Source organism: Falco biarmicus, chromosome 14 (assembly GCF_023638135.1).
Source record: "Falco biarmicus isolate bFalBia1 chromosome 14, bFalBia1.pri, whole genome shotgun sequence".
In the NCBI taxonomy this organism is placed as follows: domain Eukaryota; kingdom Metazoa; phylum Chordata; class Aves; order Falconiformes; family Falconidae; genus Falco; species Falco biarmicus.
In genome coordinates, this window is record NC_079301.1 from 4,030,686 (window position 1) to 4,053,626 (window position 22,941).

General features: G+C 34.9%; 1 long non-coding RNA gene across 1 annotated transcript; it reads left to right on the top strand.

Moving 5' to 3' along the window:
- The first annotated feature begins 290 nt into the window (after positions 1-290).
- Positions 291-21,404, top strand: LOC130158806 (uncharacterized). The gene is made up of 3 exons (XR_008825496.1): positions 291-409; positions 10,482-10,662; positions 19,764-21,404. It is a non-coding gene; the product is annotated as an uncharacterized LOC130158806 (long non-coding RNA).
- Positions 21,405-22,941: the final 1,537 nt, after the last annotated feature.

A 22,941-nucleotide genomic window follows, 5' to 3' on the forward strand; every position in this document is an offset into this window, starting at 1 on the left:
TATAACACTGAAAACAGAAGTATGTTACACTGAATTGTAATGATGCATTTAGTGAAGTAACCCATTTTCAATGTCATAAACACATTAATAACGATTTAAAATGAGGGCAAACTATAACTCTGTTCAGCATACTGAAAGCTGATAATTCAGGAGAGTTAAGCTCTTCATCATTTACATAACTGACTAAAAAGGAACTAAAAATAAAAATTAATATACAGCGTTTATCATCTGATATGCGATTTTTCTCTGAAGAGGTTTTCTGTCCCTCAGAACTACCCGCAATACAACTTCAGAAAGGATGGCCGTCACTAAGGGTTAGGGCTCCACAGAAATGACCACACAAATGACTACACATATTCTGCACCATGGCACAGTTCTGCAGCTGCACCGGGGAATGGCTCCTACTAAGGTGAGCATTCAAATACTCATTTAATTCTTAAGTATATCAACAGCTCCACTAAATTAGAAAAATCACTTCTACTTTTAGCTTTAACTACATACTCCTTCTTTACCACTACAGTCCCTGGATCCTTGTGGAGAAATGGTAATTGTAAACAGCTTTAGTGTGTATTATTGTCTGCAGGCTGAGCAGTCTCAAATTCATTTGGTCCTACTCACTAGGTGAGCCAATCATGGCTATTCCAGTATTATTTCTCTCAAGGGAATGGATAAAGAGTTGAATATGTAATAACATCATACAGTTTGGAAGGACTTAGATGTTTTAATTGTACCTGAAGTAGTGCTCCCGACATATCTCTAATTACTATAAGCTGGTCTTTACTTGTAATTTTGACTAGTGTGGAACTCAACAGGCACTGTAAAACAAGACAGGCAAAGCTTTCAGGAAAGACTCCACTTGACATATGACATTTTAATTCTCTACACCTCCCAGAGGAAGAGTTTCTTCTACTTAGGTGGGAAAACCATGACCTATGGAGAAATTCTATCATGCATACTAGCTCTTAAGGAGCCAAAGAGAATGAATATCAAAGTACAATGGATTAAAGACACCAACTAGGTTTACTGCTTTTCTGCATGACACAAGGGCTAACTGAAAGCCATGTAAAAACCCCAGGAAAATACTGAAACTACACTGAAATTGTGTGAAAATATGATTCAGCAAATATAGACTAATTGCTTAAAGTAACCTCAGAATTTTCCACTAGAGGAAAACTCTTATAACACATTACCTTAGCAGTCTGGATGGACGTATTAATTGCATAGTTGTTAATAGAAAGCATATTTACCGTGTGTGGAAACATGTGTTACATGTACAAATTTAAGGGACATGTTTTGCTAATCTATATACTTATAATGTAAATGACACAAAGTCCTTATCAGTTATCATTGTTTATCATCAGTATCACATTATCATGTGCAGACAATTCTTTTTTCTTTTTTTACAACCACTTTTCACGGTACAACAAATTAACAAGTTTTTCAGAGCATTAACTCTGTACTTGTTTTCCTTTATTTGTGTAGTAACAGATGGGTGTATATCTCTTGGGATAAGAGAATCAAGAATCCTTTATTTGCAAAGCCGTTTTCTCTCTCATTATAATCAATACCTTTTATTACGTATGTATTAAAATCCAGTTAAATGGAAACCCAAAATGCATCTATGTACACAAACATAAAAATTAAATGAAATAAGTGAAATGGTCAGCTGAACTTCTTTCTTCAGTGCAATCCTTATGCAAATAATAAAACTCTTATTAAAAGTATTAAACCTCATATTTAAATTCTCTAAATTTTGCTGAATGCATATTCCTAACTTTGTAAGGGAGCAAACCCATCAGTTTCCACAATTTACTTATATGATCACGCTTAAACAATTTTTCTACAGTGGCAGTATTCTTACTGACTGACTGATGAACACAACTTTTTGAACTTCACTGCTGATGCACATACATTTGAACAGAAATGACAACTACTTTGTCTTTTCCAGTCCAGTATTGTATACCATGATAAACTTCCCAGATTAAGTTTTGAACACTTTTTAACAAAACTGAGTGATTGTGACATTTTACTTCATCCAGAAAGAAAGAGAAACAAGTCTTTTTTTTTATGGTGGGTAACAGTCATTATTCTGTAATGTTGTATAGGCAAGTAACAAATTTTGGAGAAAACGAAAGACCGTGGAAAAGGGAAGTGAAGAACTTACTCCCTTTTCTTTGATAAAGACATTCTAAATCCACCTGTCATATTCTGATGTGTAGTACGTTACTGTTCTCTTGGAGTACAAACTGCATTTCTTTCTGTGCTTTGATCGTTTCACCTCTAAGTGACCTAACTACTCAGACCCAATTTTAAGCAAATATTCCTCTAAAAGCATATGTATATATCCTCTTAGTATAACTGGTATATAATATATATAACTAGTACATATAATATATATATATTATATATATAACTAGTGTGTATATATAGGTATATGTAACTAGTATAACGAGTATAACTTAGTATAACTATATATATAGATATAATATATACTGTTTTTTTAAAAAAACACAGTTCTAAATTTGAGTAGATCATCTCTAGTGATCTAGCGTTCTTTTTCCTTAAGAAAATGTTGGTCTCGAACCCTCATGTTTTAGGGAAAACAAAGACTTGTAGACTTACTATTAGTTGTTTTGTTTATTATCTTTAATAAAGACCATAAAAAAAACACTAAGTTACTTGGTAAAGAAAGGCTGCAATGATATAAAGTCTTGGTTTTGTTTAAGTATATTGCAACACTGACATTTAATTCATTGTTACTAAAGGTTTCCACGAATACTTCTGCAACTGACTCTAACTTTAAAGATGAAATGTGAAAAAATACTTACAGTTAGGTCCATATTTGCCTTTGCAGTCTCGGAAAGGTTGCCTATGAACAATAACATATCTGTCTGAAAGATTTTCAGCAATGATACTCATAGATAAGATAATTTTACTAAGAAAGAATTTCCTATTGAACACATGGTCCGCTGCAATGATATCCCATTCCTGATATTGCTGTATTTGGGTAATTGTTAGCTCAAAATGCAAGTAAACTTTTGTAATGGCAAAACAACAGATTCTCAATTGATGGAAGGACAATCGTCTACAAGCAAAAGATCTCTGATAAAATTTTAGCTGCACATCTAATATTTTTAGAAGCCTATCTTAGCTGAACACATGCACACTTGCAGCAATACACATTTCTACAGTGAATAACAAATAGCCCATATTCTTTAAGAGGTCATATTGATTTTTGAAACAGTCATAGTTAAGCAGCTACATTAAGAATGCATGCATCTTAATTACAATCAACTGCAATGTGCAATACTTTTTAATGACAGTAAATAAATCAATCAGCATAAATTAAAAATGACAGAAGCTGAGAACAAGGGATGCTGTACCTGACACTTTCAGTCTATTAGTGGATAATATTATAACAATTATGATGATGATAATAATAATAATAAAACGTTGCAATACAGTTAATACAGTCTGTTAAGTGGAAGTAGCTTACTGTACTGCTACAATATCCCCATAAAATATAAGTATTTTTATCGCTAGGGTGATTTTTCTCCTCTTCTCTTAGAATGAGCTCTGAGAAGTTAAGTTAATGTATTTACCCTAATTCAATTCAAGTTACAATTTTTACTTGTCTCACTGTTACATGATCTGACTAGGACAGAAATAATGTTTTAAATATGAACTAGGAATATATGAGTGAAATAGCATCTATTGAAATAGCACCTTGTCCCCTGGTGATAGTAAAAGAAAAAAATAATTATCTGAATCAATAAAGATATAATGTGATCATATCTTGATGCAAGAAAAATATATTATTTGAATAGCTCTGAAATTTAAAAAAAACTATGGTGATTTAGCTTTTTTTAAAAAAAAATGTTTGCCGTTTTTATAAAGGGAATATTTGACTACAAGTACCTTTTTTTTTTGTTTGAAATGACAGTTCTTACATCCATGGTATAGATTTTGCAATAACAGCCAATGTTTTGAAGAGAACTTTTATGAAGAACATTTCCAGTTCTGTCCCATTTTAAAATTTCCTGCCAAGTTGATGTGTTCTGTAACTTATTTAATTTTGTTTTCATTCCATCAGCAGTATTGGTTACATTAAAACAAGGTTTCAATGATTGTAACAAACCTTCATGAAATGAATTAATATTTAATTAACATTCATACCCAGTCAGTTTTAATAACAACTTCTTCAGTATTTGTACTACCTTAATTCAAAAGGTTAGCGGGAGGAGCAGTTATTACATTTGACCAAACATTGGAAGGTTTTTCAGCTTTTCTGTTACACTGCTAGAATATAAACTACCAGACAAAGCATATTTGGAAAGAGTCCCTTTTCTACAACTACATTTTTCTTATCTTAAATGACATGGCAGTGGTGTACCAAAGGTACAGCCTGGGTGCCAGCTGCGTTTACACAATAGTAAATAAGTTTCATATAGTCCAAATTATTTCCATGGCTGGTTCCTAAATCTTGTAGCATCAGAAGACCTTAAATCAGATATTCTGAGAAAAATAAGGTACACTGACAGTCTAAGGAAATTGCACCTCTTTAATCAGCTAATTGCCTGCATGATTAATCCTGTTCCTCAAGACACTGGTGTTAGCGCCATAACATGGCGGGTCTCCAACACTTGTGGCCTTTGTGAGATTTGGCTCTAAGCCAGACAGAATATAACAGTCCAAAAAAGAAATATTTTTTAATAAAAAGTTATCATGAGATAAAAATGTTTAAAAAAGAGCACAAAACCTAAACTAAATGAAGCCCTTTCTGTGTAATTATAGATGGTGCTGGTTTCATCTCCCCATACACCTACAGCCCTGCTGGCAGTGCAGCGAGGGCGGCTGCTCCCTGGGGTGGGGGCTGAGCCCTGCTGGGCTATCAGCTGGTGGGTGACAGGCGGGATCAGGCCTGGGGAGGGGACAGCCCTGGGAGAGCCAGGCAGGGCTGTGGGGACAGGGATGGACCCAGGATGCCAACCTGCAGGTTGTCTGTGGCTAGGCCAGGCCTGGCGGTGGCAGATCTGGAGACCAACACCTATTGTGTCACAGGGGCAGGACTGAGGACCCGGGGGGCTGACATGGGCTCCAGGACCATGGGCCTGGGAGGAGGGCCCCTGGGAAGGCCGCTTTGTGCCACCGAGGCCCATAAATACTCTCAGGGACCTGACATTTTCTGTATGAACAGCATATTGACAGTTAATCCTACCACAATTTGAGCATATAAATATCTTGTCAAATTGAGTAAGTAATCTAATTTACTTAAGCATTCAGCTTGATTGTTATGCCACGGTTTGAAGCTGCCAGTGGACCAGGCGGGCTGTGCAGGTCCAGGGAGTGCAGCTGTGTGCCACCTTCCCTCCCTTCTGCTTGGGGGTGTTGGCCTACAATTGGCAACACAGCGTGCACATTTGTGCACTGCTGAGTACCGCCGGGGACCAAACCAGCGGGGCCCCAGGGGGCCAGAGAGCCACAAGCTTGCACACTGTGCTGGCTGAGCAGCAGAGAAACCTCAGTATGACATGGAGAAAGAACATTTTTCAGAAAGCAAGTCCTTCTTTGCACTGAAAAATGCATGTGTTAGCAGAAATGTATGCTTTACTATATGTATGTATTGTGATTTCAACACCTGTGACATGCTTAGGTGTTCTGTTGCATCACTTTTTCATTAGTAACTTTTATGTGGAAAAAAAATGCATGGGCACAATTATATTGCCATCAACAGAGAATTTCTTAGCTGGATTGCAGAAATCAACTGCCAGCTGGCAAATTGAAAAATGCACTGCAAGTCAAACTGAATTATAAATAGCTATGATTTTGGATCCACCTAGACTTCTTTAAAACAGCAGGATTGAACCAACAAACAATGCCAAGGTATGCAAAGTAGAAAATAATACAAACCTGCATTCATTTCTTGCTATGTTTTCAGTGCATTGAAATTAAACATTAAATTTGTTCTAATATTACATTCTTTGTGTAATATACATACAAGGGAATATATAATTAATACACAAAATTCTTTTGAGACAGTTCCACTCTCAAAGCATTTAGCAGTAATTCTGATACCAGAAAAAACTTCTAGAAAGTGATAATGCTGGGAGGATTTTGTAGAAATAGCAGGAAAAAATAAAAACATAAGTTAACATTAAGGAAGATAAAATGGGAAAGGTAAAGGAAACAAGCAATTATGCATAAATGTTCAATACTTGGACTCAGTTGCTACACACATGACAACAGTATTAAGGGTTAGTCAATACAAGAATGATATTATGTAAAAACGTATTAACAGTTGGGTTATTCCTGCAAATTTTTTCTAGCAGAGACAAAAATCTCAATGCTTACTTTGTAAGAGCAAGTTCCTATCTTTCAGATCAGAAGAAACACAAACCAAGTTTTATGCTTGAGAAATGTAACAAATAGTATTTTCTTATGCCAAATGGGTTCACTGGCCATGTCGAATGAGAGGAGTTTCAAACCTTGGAACATATGAAGGTAGTATTTATTAGCCTGTTTAAATTGAACAATAATTTGAACTTTCAACAAAACAAATCCAAACCGCAAAATCCTACATTTTATTGACTATAAAAGGAAAGAATTGCAAAGAGAAGCTCTCAATAACAAATTCATAGGTAAATTGTAATTTATTTTCATCTTCTTTGTTTACTTTTTCCTTATGTGTATGAGAATATGCTTATCTGGTTTACCAGCACGATGACAATTGATTTCTTTTCCATTCCCTGATATCTTACAATCATGAAGTGGATGAAATTGCAAAATATGAAAAAAAATCAGCCTCAATTTTTACAAGAAAATAAGTTTAAATTCTAAAGGAAAGCTCCAAAAAATAGTGTGATGAGAAAATAATTCAAATAATTGAGCTTGCTAAAATATAAGCATTAAGTTGTAGACCAACTATCCTTCAGATGGTGTGAGCAAAAGTTAGCATAAGTAAATCTAGACTGAACTCAAACCAAAACAAATAATAGGGTGAACAGCTTCTGCTGAATAAATTAAATCACCTTAAACAACACATAAGCAGAAAAGGAATGCAAGAGACGGAGGAAGACCAACTAATGAAATAGGCTAACCTCAAAGAAAGAAACACAGAAAAATAAATTGAACAGGATAAAACCAGACTCAGAACAAGTAATACCTGACTCTCCGGTCTTCAGGTTGCAAAAACTCCAGGTTGTCTGGCCTAGGGACTGTTGAGATTTTTTTAAGATGGGACAGCATTTTACTACTTCACTTTGAGCAACATTATACATCTTGAAATAAGCACCTTTTACTGAGATTTACGGTTCTCATGCCCCAAATTCCTAATCATAGAGCATCTTACAATCATGATGTACTAGCACCAAGATTTTATCATGAGAAGCTTTTTTAACCTGTAAGAATCGTTTATTCAACACACTAGCTTGCTACATGGTGTACAGCATTGCACCTGAGAGTTATAAAGTTCATCTTTATGAGGGTATCAATAGTTTATGGATGACAAATGTGTACTGATTTGAAATTTGTATGGTATTAGAAGCCCTAGTTATTTTCCTTTGTCACAAAATATTGTGCTTTAATAGTGTGAGATTGTAATCAAAATGGACAGGATTTGTTTTCTGTCTTTTATTATTATTTTTTAATATGAGATGAACTGGATGATAAATTGAAAGCAATTCTGATTACAATCAAAAAATATTAATTTCATAGATGAGAAGATAAATATGTTCACATGCTTCTTCCCAGAAACTTTATGCAGATTATGAAAAAGGTTTCAATTCATTCATAATCCTTACAGTATTCATTGCCCATCAGTCCTTCTCCAGACTTCATTGTTTTTAAAGAAATTACATCACTTTATAGGAATAAGGCTCATACTAATTTTAAAGATACTTTCCTACATGTTCAGATGTGAACACTCTTAAAACCCCAGTATTTTTAAAGGACACTGCAAGGCGTTAAATTTGTTCAATAAATGTTGTAGCAAGAACAGAAAATGTAAAAGCTTGCCTACTATCTTAGGTTAACATAACAATCTCTAACTTTAAGTCTATACTTACAGAATTAAACTCAGGCAAACAAATTATTTAAGGTTTCCATCTCCTGGTTCTTCCATTTTCCCCAGGACTAATCCTGCCAGAGATGTATGTGATAGTGGACCATGACTTATCAAAAGGTAAAGCATTCAGCAATAATAGCCAAAGAAATAGCATCAAAGCCAGAGTACTGTGTGTTGAAATTTTTATTTTGATGTTTATATTGTTTCTTTGCCTTTATGCAACATACAATACATTCTATCAAAAAAGTTGTAAAAGCCAGGAAAACAAAAAAATAATTTTAAATACACATATACATATATATGTAATCTCTCTCAAGTTATTGGTCGCAGAAAGCCCTATGGCTGACCACCTTGTCACTGGTGGTCACAAGACTGGTAATGGTGGAAAAAATGTTAACCTGGGAGTAATCAAGCCTTTCAGAATTAAGTACAATGTTTAACAGCACCTAGAAACTATTTTGTGGACATAAAGGAGTATTCTTACCATGTACTTCTACTTAGACAGTTGACCAACATAATATTCGCCTGTGCATCAGCATTTGGGCTAATGAAGCAAGCTGCCTTGATATTGATTTCTTAAGGTATGAAGTTGAGTATCCATCCATTTGCTTGGGAAAATCTATCTTATAGTACTTGTATCTGTCAGGAAAATGCTGTTTTCTTAAACTCCCCACACTCTTTAGATGTATATTATTCTGTAGTTCGTAACTGAAACAGAATAAATGTTACATAGCACAACTTTTGCATGTGCCGAATTACTGCATGTAACTGTATAGGGGGAAAAAAGAAATGTACCCTATAGGTGGCAGTGTAAGCATACTGAAGAAACTGCTGAGAACTCAAGTATAACCACTTAAAAACATTTAAGATTAACCATAAATTAATAAAAACAATTATTACAAAGGAAATTGAAAAAATGGCACAAACTGCTCAGATTAGATCGTCCAGCAGCACTTTAGAAATGTGTTTCAGTCAATTTAATCATGTCCGTGTCTTTTTTATCGGTACTGGGTAACAACCTGTGGGCTCGTCTTCCATCAGGAGGATTCACTCTTCTGCAGCTGCTCTGAGTTTACAGATTATTAGAAAAGACTGAGAGACTTTTCTGAATTAATTTAGAGTGAGTTTAAGCATACTGTACTTTAAGGTTGGACTTTTGTAAAAATACATTTTAATATTTCAATGCCTTAGAAAAAGATTAAGTATTTGAGCACCTGAAGAGGCAAAATAGAATAATTTGATGGATTACATTTAAGTCAGCTGAATATCATATTTTAATAAAAAAGTCTTTTTAGAGTTGCTCGCATTCCATATACTCCACATATTTGAAAGCCTCGTTTGTAGACAGAGAAGTCTGTGTAAATATATCCAGTATGAGCAACCATGTTGGATAAGTTACTTATTGAGGAGTTATATAATTTACATAAGGTTTTAAGCATCTCCAAACATATATTTTTTTAAGACATACAATAATCCTAAATACCATTTTAAATGAATTAATGAAGATTACAGAATAAGGGAGTATCTGGCACTTGGGGATATGGTGTTAGGAAGGTTTAGGGGGTATTTTTACACACATCTTATAAACCTGCTGAGTAAATCTTGGACTTTCAACCATTGTTTGTGGACATGAAAGAGTTTGAAAATCCTATTAACATCTTTGTGGAAGTGGTCTAGCAGTACTGCTGCTACAGAATAATGTTATTTTGCATTATCACTTATTACAGCAAAATCCTAACTTGTGAATCCAAGGGAGTTCCTGAAATCACTTCTGCAAAATTATTCTCCTTTTCTTGCAATATTTTCAATTGTATGTACTACCTTATTGTGAAAATATAATGGAGTACATGACATCTGTCTATCTCCTTTTAAAATAACATACTTTTGTGTGGATAAGACCGTGTCAAATTTACTTTTTGCATAGTTCTGTAATCTTTCTGAATCACACTTTTTTTTGCCCTTAGGGTTATTTAGCATCTCCACTTTAAATGAAATTTGGCCTTTAAGAAAAGTTTTAGTCTCAATTACCAAAAGACTTTACTACTAGAAGTAATGGATTTAGAAAGCAGTTTCAACAGTTTTCCTATGCAGTCCATGATTTTTTCCACTATAGCCATGGTAACAAAGTAAATCTCAAGTCTGTGCATATCTAGCAATATACAGAAGAAAGCATGTTTATGATTTTCAGATTTAAATCCTACTGGTGACACTCCTATCTATTTTGAGGTGGATCTATTTATAATTTGTCTGCAAGGAATATGAAACCACTTTTAATCTTGATCACAGTAACAACAAAGATTTTATTAGAAAACAAACTAGGAAGAATATTTTTTTAAAACGCAAAATTCAAAGACACTAGGAAAACATATAAGCAGAAGGGAGATAAACAATGCTCTCAACGTCTCTCATGTCCCTGCAGGTGATTATTGCTTTCAGCTTTGGCTGCAGTCAACGCTGTGACTTTCTGAGGTGCAGGAAACACTGCAAAGTCCCCAGGAAATTCTGCTCGTCATTTCTGTGGCCTGGCTGCCTTTTCCCAGCTCCTCCTCCCAAGCTCTCAGTCTCAGCATGAGCTGTAAGCAGCTTCCCAGCTCTTTGCTGTAAGTATTTGCCTGCCCAAACCTGTAGTCTCTTAATTTTTTTCTCCCTTGAGTTTCTCCCTAGCTCCCACAGACATAGGAGCAAACTTTCCTCCCTCTAGAAATTTCTACCTAACCAGACTTCTTACAAGAACATAATAACTGAGAACAAAGGAGGAAAAAGCATCATGTCAGATATAGTGTCACATTTAAACATCATGCTATGTTTATGCATATATATAATATTTCTCCTTCAGCTACAGGAATGATATTGTCTGTTCTATTTAGACCAAACTTCCTTTCTGGCAATCTCTGAATGTTGCAAGCATCTAAAATCCAAATGGACACACCCTTTCCAGGATAGCTAAGAGAAGTCTCTTGCCCTCTGCACTTTAAAAATGTGGGTCTTATACTTCCTGCACACAGAAATTTTCCTGTGACAGCACAAACTCACCTGCATTTAGGAAAGGCAGAATGAATGGGTCAAATGACGGAAACATTTACAATCCAGCAGGATTTTTACAAGTAGCATAAGCAACCACATCATCCATTAGTTTATCTGTCTTCTGTTACACCTTGAAACATCTCAAAGGGAAGAAACTTCATGGTTCCACTCAAAAAGTAGTAACACGGAGCACCTGAACTTCAAAAAGACCTGAGCTTCAAAAAGCAGAGCAGAAGCCTTGTTTCTGTGAAGCTCTTCAAATAACTTAAACTAAGATATAATAATTGAATCCCCAAATTTGAAATGAATTTTCATTTACTTTCCCCAAGCACTTACCATGAATAGTAGCAGAGAGCCTGAGCTCACACCACATCAACAGAACATGGGTGCTGTGGTTATAGACGTACGTCATTTATATAAATTGGGGAACAGTAATCTAATATCATCATTCTTGGGTGCCTTCTTCTGTTTAAAATAATTACGTTACTTCAATCTGGACAAAAAGAGAAAAGTCACTGGAAAGATGCATAATGGTTTGGAAATGTTAAAAGTACCTGTGTTCTGCAGAATGGTTAAGAGTAACTAACCTCTGTTTATGCAGATGTAAGCAACAATGAATATGAATTAACTTCCACAAAGAAAAATCCATCATATGATTTCATTTTAATCTGATGCTTTTGTTTTTTCTCCCAGATAAGCAATTAACTTCTACATTTCAGTGCCAGCAATAACCAATTTCAAATTTGTAAATTGTAGAAAATTACGTAGGAATTTGAATGTTAAAAGCAGATTAGAACAGAAAAGATTTAATATCAGGTTGGAAGAGTAAAACACAGCTGGAGCGTAAGATCTTTTTAAAATAATCTACAAACTCATGTAGTATAAGCGAAACATAATTAAGATGATGGTACTTTACAGTGTAGCTGGTTCTCTTCCGACTCTGAATTCAGCTAACATATCCTTGGCGGTTTTTGGTGGCTTCCACTTCTTCAAACAACTTTCATTGAGGGGAAAGACAGATGGAGAAGAAGGGGTGAATATACAGGAGATACTTCAGCAGGCAGAGTGATCTGACATGTCTGGCCTAAGCATGAAAATAAATAATATTGAAAAAAAAAAAAAGTCAAAATTAACTTAATAATTTTGATCGAGAATAAAAAGTAAGATCTCCTTTATAGATGTGTTGTGATCTAAATGATGGTTTTTCATTGCTAGTTTCTTAGATTTCCATTTCATTTTTTTTAGTATAGAAAGGAAAAAAACCCAGTATGTTGAAAAACTGTGCTGTGGCTAATAAACAAATACGATGATGAAAGGCAAGACTTTCATTATTATTGTAATAGATGATGTGAAATCACCTGAAAATATATGCTTTGTTAATTTGGAATGACTGAATGTCAAAAATCTTTCCTGTCAAGACCATTGTCCCATATAGCACAGCTGAGTGGCTGTCGTATTTGCTGAGGGAAAAAAGAAACAAGTTTAACAAAGTTAATGATACTATATATAGTATAATTTTCTAAGATCTTTCTGAGTTGAGAAAGCCAAGTGGTTGACAACCTATAGGAGTAGCTATTATGGCTCAGTTGCAAGGAGGAAAACAAATAGCAGCATGTCCACCATGTGACTTTATTTGATGAACTAGAAGCGGCTACTTTATGACATTGGGAGCCAAAGCCAATCACAAGCAAACTTAGACACTGCCAATGTTTATATGCATTCCTGCTTGTGGTATCAAAAGTTCTTATTGTGGTCTAATTGTAAAGCTCTGAGAACGGGGAAAACCTAGGCACACGTACACACAGAGTGTTTTTGAACAATGTGTGGTAGATTGAAGCAATCTAGATGTAGCTATTCATTGCTATCTAACGTTGCCACATTGGACCATCTGGTCCTGTTCTGTTTCTGCCTCATGAACTAGGAAAATGAGTATTCCTTTTCCAAATCACAAGCCACAAGACTTAAATATTCTGTGATGAATTACTACAGAAAAAATTAATTAATAGAACATCTGCCTGCCAAGAAGATAGAGTGCAAGTAACTAATATGTTACAGTTACTGGGCCAGGCTCTCCCATTATTCTGGCAGTTAACAAAGACCAGAAGGCAGATGGGTCAATCTGGCCAATAATTTTTTCGTGACAGTGTAACTGTCACCTGGCAAATCTAGCTCAAGTAACAACCTCTTTCTCCCTGTGCCTAGCCTACAGCAAGCTGGATGCTCTTCAGAATCCTTCTCAGCATCTATCACTGTCTTTAGGAGATTCTGTGACTTTGAAAGTCTGGTATGAAACTGCAGAAATACACAAGTCCCATTGTGTTAGAATGTATACAGAGTGACTAAGCCACCATTGAAAACAGCTTTCACATACCCAAAATTGGTAAATCTGGTGTCAAGCAAAAATGGCCATTTTTATACATATGGTATGGTGACTTCAGTAGAATAATTTGTAGAAGTAAAATGAATGTTATGCCTAAGAATAATTAGCTTGAAATTACTTTTTTTTTTTAATTGAGTATTTGGAATTCTGTTATTTAAATTGAGTATGTGATGTTTTTATTCCAGTTCATCTTTGCACTTGCTTTGAGACGTCAAGTGTCATTTTTACTTTGGCAAGAGGTCTTTTGATTATCAAGATAAAAGAAAATGTTTGTTCTGAATAAAATCTTATTTTTTACTTTACAAATGAATTGAATGGAAAACTTCTACTAATGATATATGCTTCTCATTAGCAAACGGATCCCTTTACTGTGGTAATCAAATATACCCTTTCTTCAAGTCAATCCTCACCCATTTTTATAATTAACATCACTGTCCCCATTTTTTTTCCTCCTCTGAAGTATAACTTGAAATATATGTCTGTGAAAGCTTTCCAGTCAGTTCACTATAAGGAAACTGATGTACAGGACTCCTAGGAGGGTAACAAAGTTTCTTCAACCACAGAACTACAATCCACAACCAGACATAAAATCATGCAGAGATAGTTTCTTTCTCTCACTTCTCTGTTTACCAGTAATTAGAAAGTGGTACTTCAGTACAAGAAATAGTATACTGAAACTGCTGGTTTGATACCGGGTATGCAATCAAGCCCACTGCCTGCAGGGAAGAAAAATAAACTACTGATTGTGAGTGGCCAGCAGTAGCTACTGCTTTGTGTCCAGTATTATATTAAAGCAATTCACAGTTAACATCATATAAGCATTGCTCAATCACTGTAAATGAATGCTCACTAGTGTTCTCGTGAGCACAGCCTCAAGACAGTTCAATGGCAGCATGTATGAAGTCATAATTTGGCCCTAGTATCAAATGAAAAGAAGCAGCTGAAATGCGAGTGCCTGCAGTGGAAGAGTAATATTTTGCAAACTGAAATGGCACCGGAAATCAATATGACACAATGAATATAAAATCTTGAAATGCCATTTCTACAAGTCTTTAAAGAATAACTATTGAGGACTAACATTTTCTGTACTATTATGTAACCCTTTTAAAATGTCTCCTTCAGCTATACGTGAGAAATGAGTTTTTTAAAATATGGGATTTTTAAACACAAAGGTAAAGCATCTCAGCTGAGATCTAAGGTCACATCTCTTTCTAGAACTAATCAGAACACATTTGAACTGTAAAATGAAAGAAATTCGAACATTAAATATTCTGATATGACACTCCCAATGAGACTGAGAAATCAGATTATGACCAAGATCAGTGTTTGTTTCATTGACTTCTGCTATGATATGAGACTAAAGAATAACCAGCTGTAAATTTCTCCAGACTCAGGGGTGAAAACAGTAACCCCCATCCCCACCAAACCCTATAATCAAACAACTCTTATGTCAAAACTGAAATTTAACACAATATTCTAATCAAACAAGCCTGGTCAGAACTTAAGGACTTGAACGTAACCTAGCCACTTGTAAAACAACAAATATGTTGACAGATGACAAAACCACTTATTGTTAAAGTATTGTGGGAAAAGTCAATGGCTAACGATGTCTGAAAAAACAAGCAGAAACACTGACTTTGGGAGCTGGGTCAAAAGAGAGCAAATCAAAAAAGACCTAGAATGCAATTAAATACTTTGTTTGCAAACAGGTAAATACCTTTTTTTCAGTGCAGAGAATTGCTTTCCTGTTCTCAATACTGTTTTTCAGATCTGTAAACAGAACAAATTCAAGCAGATTATAAAATAAAGAAAAACACTGTGTTTTTTCCAGCTGTATAGACTCGGGTTTTGGCCTAAAAGCACTTTTATCTTGCTTTCTTTAAAATTGCTAAAAGGGTCTTTAAGGAGTATCACAAAGCTTCAGAGATTACTGCAGTGACCAGTCAAGGCTCACATCACATGTCATATATTGTTAGTCCTCTGAAAATAATCATCCTAGCGTATTCACCTTGTTTACTTCGTGGAAGTACCTTCACTCACTTCATGGGCAACTTTGACGCTTTCTTTTCAATTAGTATGTTAAATAAATAATACAAACTCTATTGGCAAGGAAGCAACATTTCCTCAACACTTGTGTCGACTCTTGCCCAACTCTCAGGATATATTTTTGTATCTACCATCAAGAAGGAACAGCAGAATATCTGAAAATGTCAAATCCTTTTTAGTTCAACCTTGCAAAACCCAAATATGTTTAAGAATTCCCCTTTGGCTTGTTTACAGCAATGATGGAATAGAAGATCATGTTTTGTCCTCTCTGTTTCTTTACAGGAACTCTTAAAATTTCAAGTTCAGAAGTCAGAACACATTGTGCTCATTGACCTTTCGCTATAGCATGTCATTTCAGTCTCCTGTGCAGAGAATTTCTGTTTTTTCTGGGAAGTCTGGGAACAAAGTTTTTCTTTTAATCACAGTAGTGACTTGTGATCCCACACAGGCTAGAATAAGTTAATGGAAAAAGTTATTACAATTTTCCTTTCACTCCCTCTGAAATATTGGCCCTCTCAAGCCAAATACAGAAGGAAATTTCCATGTGAAGATCTTCTGCAACATGAAAAGCTGGGTTTTGACAGTTAAGGAAATAATTATTTTTGTATGTTGAGGAGAAAGCACTTTGTTAAACAGTGGTTAGTTTGCTGTTATCACATAAATGAGTTATTCCTATAAGAAACGGTACTGCAGGAATCAAACCATATTAGATAATGTTAAGTCATTAAAGAAGGAAGAACAATTCATTCCATCAGTTCTCACTTTGCATCTTGAACCCCTCATTGCTGATGCTGTAAGTGAATAGTGGTTTGTCCATACTAGCAGTTGCCATAAAGAACTGAAAATAGCAGTTAGTCTTATAGCAGGAAATCATGGTTCAGTGTGTCAGAGAAGGTATCACACACATCACTGTGAATTAGCAGTACACACCAGATTCCTTTTTACACACTGAGCAATGAACCTTTTATGTGACACTGATTTTTGAGACTCGTCTGTTTCCAGACTAATCAGGGGAGTGAAAATTACTGATACTCATTTCTAGAGGACTTGTTTTTCCTTTGGGTTCTGGCAGAAACTACTCTGTATACAAAGTGAAGAAAAGATTTTTAGTGTTCTGAGAATCAGATATGCAAAATAGGAAAATAACTGGAGGAGACAAGTAGTGGCATGTGTTATACTAGATGCTGTTCCCAGACAGAAATTATTTGAACAGCTATGTGAAGGACATACACATTTAAAAAAAAAAAAAAAAAAAAAAGTCTTCTGTTTCAAATGATACCAAATGAGTTTATTACCTTTGATTTGTAATAACTTGTTGCTTAAACTCTATAACATGGAAGCCAATTTCATAGAATCACATTCAATGATTTCATATCATAGTCTATTATTCTAACTTGTGCTCAAGTTCTATAACATGGAAACCAGTTTCAGTTTAAATTGTAATCCGAAATTTTTCTTACTTGAAGGACCATTTCTTAGAATTTGTAAACAGCAGGAAAATGTTTTGAAGATTGCTTTTAAGCAGAATGCTGACATTTTCCTGGTATTCTGGGTCCAGGCTATGCTCCTTTAGTGAGATACAGGAAGGTACACTTCTGCAGCAATAGGGGAATAGGTGTCAGTTTGAACCAGTATCAAAACTCAACTTCATTGAAAATAAATTGAATTAGAATCAGAGACGATAATAAATATTGGATAACTTTTCAAGTTCTTTTAAAAATACAATTATTTACAAATGACACAAATGAGGAAATTGGGAGTGTCACTAATAAAGTGAGGAAAACAAATTAGGCTACTTTATTGTCTGCTAAAATGTAGATTAATTGGTCTACTTCAATAAAAGAGGTGGTCACCTACATAAAGTTCAGATATCAATAAGGTGCAAAAGACCAACTTAGAATAAATTTTCAGAACCTAATGCAGATGGAGCGTACTCAGGTGAAGCTGATTAAAATTCTGTGGGCAATAGAATTAAATACACGTTCTGTTCACAGGACAACTTGTTTTTAACTATTCTAAAAAGGAACCAAAATATTTTGCTAATACACCTAAAGACATAGAAAAGTCCTTGGAACAGTACTTTGTGCAAATTGTTTAGGATTCTTCACAAATAATTATACATCTATTATCATATTCTTCCAACATAATCACACAACCAGTCTGATAACAGAAACAAATTTAGAATATATTTGCTTGTACACTTTCATAAGCACCTTATACCCTATTAGTGTGCTTACAGAAACAACCTTGTTATTAGAGCATAAACCCTGGAAGCAGTAGATAAAAATTCTGTTCTTTTCCTTGCCATACACTTTTTAATAATTGCATTACATCCTCATGTCTTGCTTTATTCACAAGTACATCATGATAACGATAATTTCCAGCTCACTGACATGGACAACCCATAGTATTTTACAGGCATTAGGGAATTTGAGAATCTAGAGAGAACTGTTATGGAGATGTAAATTACTGTTACATCATACATATATTCTCATTTTTTACAGTATTATCTGATGCATTGCAGATTTTGAGCTAAACTCCATGTTCTAGGATATTTTTGAATCCCACACTTTCCATTATGTAGGCAGAGCTAAAAAAATTATTTTCAAAGGAAATAATTTCTTTTGTTCTTTTCTGGCTATCTCATTTATATTTGTAAGCAAATTATGTTTTGGGATGCAAAGCTGTCTATTTCATCCCTGCTTATAGGATCTCCTCATTCATGATGCCCAGAATATATTACAGCTTAATCTAAAGCCCACTGAAGAGGCAGGATGAGAAAGGGTGGTACATCTCCCATGTCCGTCACTGCCTTGCCACCTCAAAACCAAAAATAACCAATTGCAGAAAAGACTGAAAGTCTAATACATCCTTCCTAAAATCAGAAGGTACTGATAATTGGATGCAGATGTACTAGAAACTCTTAAATAAAATGTTTCCACATTTAGCTATGTCGGGTTGCCTCTCATCTTTATATTCTCTTGAGGCTGACAGTTACTGATGTTAAGTCAAACTATACAAAACAAGCTGAAAAGAAGTTGTTGGGAAGAGTGACTTCATTAAATGGCATCTACATTCAATGCAGTCTACTGCTTTTGCTTCAAAGCAACATATAAAAGTATCTTTGTATTCTGCTGGTATTTTGCTGACATTTGAAGAGACTTCTAAGGTGTACTAAGTTGGCAGCTATTGTAGTAGGAGAGTTTGTTTTTCTAAGTTATAGCAAACCAACCCTAAACAGTTCTCTGCTTAAAAAAAGAAAGTTTGTGAAATAGCAAAAAAAAGTACATACACAAAGAAAAAGAAAATATCACTTTAAGCAGTTCCCTTCTTTCTGCAACTCCACTTAAAAAAAACCCAAAACCAAAAAAACCCAAACAAACAAAACAAAAAACCCTGAACAAACAGAAAAAAAATGTTATTCAGAAAAGCCTGCCTAAGCATATTCTGTCTGAAGAAATGATTGATTCTTGTCCTTGGTCAGCCTAAGATACTTCTTTTCTAACAGAGAGCAATATTCTGTTAAGTGGCAATAGTAGCAAGAGGCTGCATCCCTCACTGCCTCACGACTACATCTTGGCATACAAGAGGCAACATTCTCCCATCAGGGCTAAAACAATTCTACCTGGGATGTGGAACCCATCTATCCCGAAGCACGTAGGCTTTCCTAGCCTCCAGCTTTCATCTCATTTTCTAAATTCCCACTGTCTTCAAAAGTGAGAACAGAGATTTTTCTTGGATGCAGGTCACGTAACTGAAAGAAAAAGATTGCTATAACTTGTACACATACAGGTCATAGAAAGTGAAAAATTCAGTCAAAACAGTGTCAAAAGGCATTGCTTTTGAGTTAGCTGAAAAACACTAAGTCTTCTGATCTTTCTGACAAGACTGTTCTCTGAAAATACAGTCTTTTGTTTTTCCAAAGTGTAAGGTACAGATGATGACAGATAACACACCCAGAACAAGCATCCAAACTCTACCCCAAGAAAGGATGCTTACTTAATGATACCTTAAAAAATCTGACTGTTTAATAGGACTAATAAATACAAAGGTTTCCAGAAATTGAAAGTAAAAGCACTTTCTGTCATCACATCATACTGTTTTTCAGAATATTAAAGGGCTTTTGCCAGACATTTTAATGATGTGTAGACTCCATTCACAGGCATTGTGGACAGACTAGGGTTACTTATACCTTCAGACTAGAGAATTTAATTTCTGTGAGCATAACTCAAATGACCTTTTCTTTGAAAGCATATGCCAGTACGTACCTTAAGATTCAAAGAGAAGATCTGTACGAACATACTGCAGTACCATTGTCAAATTTATGGAGTATCTCTGACAGAAGAAAACATCCTAATGAGCTCATGAGAAAACTGACAGCCCTAGGAAGAGACCTATGTGGAGGCTGCAATAAGAGACTGGATTCCTTCAAATAGGAAAATCTGAAGTTTCTAAAAAATTCCTTAAAAAACCCCAACGCTGGGCTGATAAATTTGCCAGATGGAAAAAATACTGAGCAACTGCTAAGCAGCTTGTGCAGTTTTGAAAGTGTGACTGGAACCTGGAAGGAATCATAGGCATTTTCTGACTGTTGTCTGCTTATTCTTGGAGATACCAAAGCTGAAGTTAGAATGATCATCTAAGTACAAGAGAAAACACCAAATGTATCTAGGATAATTCAGTGAAACATCCTGGATAACCCCTGGTGTTACTGAGGACAGAAAGAAGTCGTTACCAATATCAGAGGCTCCAACAGGCTTCACTTCAGTGGCTGAAGAGCAGGATGAACAAGGGGGAATGTTCTGAGGACAGCCTTGTTAAGAGATGGACCTCCGGACTGGCAGATTCCAAAGGCCTTTGTCAGGGCCAAATACTCCATCATCATCAGTTTGTCACCTTTTCAAGGAGAAAAATTTGAAACTCAAATATTCAAGGCTTTCTGTAACAGCATGAACTCTTTCATGTAGGTTAATCTCTTCCCATGAATGAACAAATGAAACATCATCACCTAAATTGTCTAATGCGAGAGGGCCATTTGGAAAGACCAGATGAAAATTTGTCACCATTATATAATGTATCATCAGATCATATATCTCTAAGTTTTGACATAGCCTAAAGTTTGAAACTACACTAATTAAACAGTTGCTTTCTACTCTCCAGAGTAGCATTTACATTTGAACTAACGTATTATTTAATGAGTTTTATATATTATATAATATCCACTTTCCAAACTTGGAGAATGAAGGGGAAAATATCTTTCAAATTTTCATAAAGCCTTGATAAAAATAATATTTTAGTACTTACCAAAGGAAACTTATGTTTTTATTGATTATAACAAAACTGTTTCAATATATTTAAAAGTCATTTTAATTTGTCAAAGGATCCTTTTGTCACTGTAACCAAAACACATACTTTTGTATGCAAATAAATCTGAGCTCTGTAATTTTAAGGGGTAGCATATCCATTATTGTACAAGATACAAACGAAAGTACTTGTACAACTATAAATATTTAAATTTAAAAGATGGGACTGAAGCTCTAGAAGACTGAGGGTACCATATAATATGAAATACTGTCAATGTAACGGTTGCAATTTGGTTCTGACAGCAATGTTAAAGGAAGCCAGTGTGGCAGGTTTTCTGGTGAAGAAGACTGGGAAGAAGGCAAGAAATGACTCCTACCTGTTTCTGCCCTATACTTCTTACTCAGACAGCATTCTGTTTTATCTAGGAACAGTGTCTGGACCCAAAGACTGTTTGCAGGAGAGAAATTAGTAGTATTTCTATTTTGGTTTTCTGCTCACAATCCTATGGAAAAACAAAACCCAAGAATAACCAACTGCAGCTATTATCTTTGTTGTATGCATAAATTATCTTTGCAAAAATGTAAGGGTCTTGCATTTAAATGAATTATTTTAAAAGGACATGTTAATGGGCTATCATAGTTTGCTTTCTAACATCAGGGATTCTCCATGGGTATGAAGAAAACATAATCACACATATGGTGGAACTAAAATGTACTATTTTTCTTGAATGAAATTCTCTTGTTAACTCAGCATGCACTGCATGAGATCACATATAATTTTTCAACCATCTGCCCACCTCACAGCATTATGGACAGAAAATTTCTATTATTCAGCCACTAAGATTTTATGCTGGGTGACTTATAAGTGTGGATTCACTATGATATCTTTCATCATTGGTAGTAAATTTGGCATCTATGCAGATACTACTTGTATTTCTGTAGATTCCAATTTGAAGAATAAATTTCAGTTCAAGTCTGTCCTCTGCCACTCTTTTCTAATACCTTACAGAACACACATGCCATGTGATTTGGACATATAAGCTTTTATATGATAGACTAAGTTAGGAAAATGCATTGCTTAAATTTCAATGTTAAAGACAGGTTAAGAAACATCAGAAACCCTTGATTGTGATTAGCTGTTTTATAAAAGAAAAATAAAATCAACCAAACAAAAAAACCCACAACAAACCCAGCACCCTCCACAGCAATATCTTTGCTGTGAAAAGATCAGAAGCCAACAAGTTAATGAGCTTTTTTACAAAATTAAATCACTGCTGTTAGTGTTCACTGACTTCTGATTAATTCATAGATAACTTATCATAATATAGTGCTTCATGAATAACCAAATGTAAGAACTGTATTAGGATTTTTAGACCATGCCTCTCTTTTGGTATTGCTGCCTACCAAGCAGAATCCAATCACAGGACAGTCTGTTACTGTTCAATTTATGACAGCCTCTATTTTCAAATTAGAAGTCTCCATATATACAGCAACGACAAGACATTTTTCAGGAATCTCTGACATGACATTCTTGTTTGTAAAAGATATTATGGAGATTAAATCCTTTTTTAATTTCCTGAGTCTGTACAGGTCTGCTTTCTTACTTGAGATATAGCACACCATCTTTGAATATCCTGAAACTAATTAAGAACGAGATGAGTTTTACATTAAAGTTTTTTTTTTAACTTGTTCCTTAGCTTTCATTATTTTAACCTCTTCCTTAGTATTCACAGCTCACCCATATGGGAGATGCTTTTTTTAAAAAAATGTATTATGAAAATTCTGTTTAAAAAGGAATATTCATTTCTACCTGTATCAAAATAATTGAACAAATTAAAATCAGGAATGGAGAGAAACAACCAAGCATTTTTTCATTAGAACTTAGCTAGTGGATATTGCAAATAACCCTGCAAAATTCCCTTTTTACTTTCATCATGTATGCATATACAGCATTAATGCGAAGAATGGACAATACCAGACTTCAAGCAGACAAACAATGTAACATCAAGAGAATGCAACGTCAAAACAAGAAAGAAGGAAAAAAAATGCTACCTCAGCTCCACAACTCTGAGAACAATCTAATTCTTTTCTTTTCATGACAAAAGCAGGCTAGTGAAGCAATCGAT